The sequence below is a fragment of the Rhagoletis zephyria genome, unplaced genomic scaffold (assembly GCF_001687245.7).
Source record: "Rhagoletis zephyria isolate East Lansing unplaced genomic scaffold, Rhagoletis_zephyria_1.1 Rzeph_scaffold_00352, whole genome shotgun sequence".
Classification (NCBI taxonomy): domain Eukaryota; kingdom Metazoa; phylum Arthropoda; class Insecta; order Diptera; family Tephritidae; genus Rhagoletis; species Rhagoletis zephyria.
Window position 1 is genome coordinate 74,898 of NW_016157436.1, and position 2,368 is coordinate 77,265.

The 2,368-nt window shown below is 37.0% G+C and overlaps 1 long non-coding RNA gene across 1 annotated transcript in view; it reads left to right on the forward strand.

The window, feature by feature from the left end:
- The first annotated feature begins 1,438 nt into the window (after nucleotides 1-1,438).
- LOC108359176 (uncharacterized) overlaps nucleotides 1,439-2,368 on the forward strand; it is a 4,283-nt gene continuing 3,353 nt past the window's right edge. Inside the window, exons 1-2 of the long non-coding RNA XR_001846888.1 lie at nucleotides 1,439-1,530; nucleotides 1,596-1,998. This is a non-coding gene — a long non-coding RNA (uncharacterized LOC108359176). The remainder of the gene's footprint in view (nucleotides 1,531-1,595; nucleotides 1,999-2,368) is intronic.

Sequence of the window (2,368 nt, forward strand, 5' to 3'; positions counted from 1 at the left end):
ATAGTTTAAAAAACTAAAACCTCGTTATTATAAGGTGCAATCCCGTATTCCTCGGACTAAAACTAGTAAAACTGTCAAAAAATAAAAATTCGCTCAGAGCGAGAGACTAACATTGAAAAGTACGGGATCGCTTTCTAGTAAAAATCGTAGCTTCTGTCAACTTCAACATAACCTACAAATTTTGGTTGTAAACTTTTGCTTATTTTTTATGTAAACACACTCAGCTCACACATGTAAATAAATTACTTTCAAATTCATTAGAGTCCACTTAAACAAGTAATTAAATACTTTTCAACATGAATTAGCAGAGTGCACTTTTCTTTTGTTTACAATATGGTTGCCAAACACACCACAGCTGATCGTTTGACACATTTACCAGAATTTACCAGCAAAAAATTCTTGGACTAATAGCCCCGTCAGAATGAGTACTTTGCGTACGTGACGCTCAAGGATGAAACTGACGTGACGTGAATGAACGTAGAGCGGCGCCGCAATGTAAGCGTTAATGTATATAAACAAAAATCAGCTGTAGTTTGTTGGCGGCAAATGTCTCGCTGTGTTGAAAACAAAAATTTTGTGTTGTGATAGTTTAAAATCAAAAAAAACTGATAAAAATGGAAACTATAGAAGTCATACTGATTATATTGATGTTGCTGGAAGCCAGAGAGTGATTTAAGAGGATTTATGGAGTTCGTAGTTGTTGGGTGCGACCTGCTCTGCAAAATCGTGACACCCATGGATTTTTTAGCACGCATTTTGGATTCACTGAGGAATTCAAGCAAGCAGTTCGAATGGAAAAGCCTGTATTCGACTTGCTCCTTAGTTTAATAAGAGAGCGAATAAGCAAAAATTCTAACCGACCATCTATTCCCCCAGAGTTTCGTTTATACTTAATCCTCAGGCACATTGCTTGCATTATAGTTAGGTTGGGAGGCTGCCTCCGTAGGTGGATGCGCAGTAGCATTACAGGTATTAAATGATAATTAAATAAATTTCAATTTTAGCAACTTGGCTCACGGAGGGAGTAAGCCATTTTATTCCTGCGCCTTTAAAATAGGGCTCTCCACCATGAAAGAAATCTTTGGGGAAACGTGCGATGTCTTGTGGGAGATACTTGGTCCTGTTTATTTGTCAGTTCCACTGAAAGATGAATGGAAGCGTATTGCCACGGACTTTTATTTAATGTGGGATTTACCTAATTCTATTGGTGCGATTGATGGTAAACGCATCAATATATTTTGCCCATCAAACCCGGGCTCCCTTTTTTACAATTACGACGTATTCTATTGTTCTGCTGGCGGTGTGCGATGCCAATTACACTTTTACTGGTATAGATATCGGGGCTTACGGTTCGCAGAGTGATTGATGGCGGCATTTTGTGGAATTCAGGCTTTGGAAAACTCGTATACAATGGAAAACTGGATCTGCCTGAAAACGGTATATTACCAGACACTGATATAAGTTTCCCGCACTACTTTGTTGGTGATAACGCGTTTCCATTGAAGTCATTTTTAATGAGACCATATCCAGGTTTGTATGTATACATAATTTATACAAAGTGATTTCCTCAATAAATGCATACTTATTTTATTAAGGAGCCAACTTGCCTCTGGACAGACAAGTTTTTAACAAGCGGTTGTCCAGAGCACGGCGCGTAATTGAAAATGCCTTTGGAATTTTATCTTACCGTTGGAGAATACTTTTAAGTCCTTTGCAAATGAGCCCTGCATCTGCTGAAAAAATTGTTAAAGCTACCGTTGTCCTCCACAACTTCGTTAAAATGCACGATGGTAGCTATTGTCCAGCGGAGTATCTCGACCAGGAGGAAGGCGACGGTTTTAAAAAAGGATTGTGGCGGAGTGATGTTTCAACGCCTTTACAAAAGGCTCGGAGGGTAGGCTCGAACAATGCATCACAAAATGCCTTCAAATTAAGAGATATATTGAAGAATTTTCTCGTATCCCATCCAGTACAAAGTAGACCCCAATAAAGAAAAAGGTAACCTATATTTTATACCTTTCTGGTGAACATAATTTAATTAAGCTGTGAAGCTGTGTTTTTCTGTGATCTGTTTAAATTTTGTGTTTGATAAAGCTGTTTACGCTTATTAAAGTAAAAAATTAAAAAAAGTGTTAATAAACTTCTGGTGCACAATTTAAAGATAAGTAAAACATCAAAATTTCCCGTAAATTTGATTAATTTAACTTGATATTCTTAATTGCATGTGCCGAGTATTTTGTTTCATATAATATATTGTTGTTGTACAATTGTTTTTGTTTGTGCACATTGATTTTGCTCTTTTTGTCTTTTTGTCATTTCTGCTGTTTCATCTTTGTCACAGCTGTTTGCGTTGTGTTTATTAGGTGTC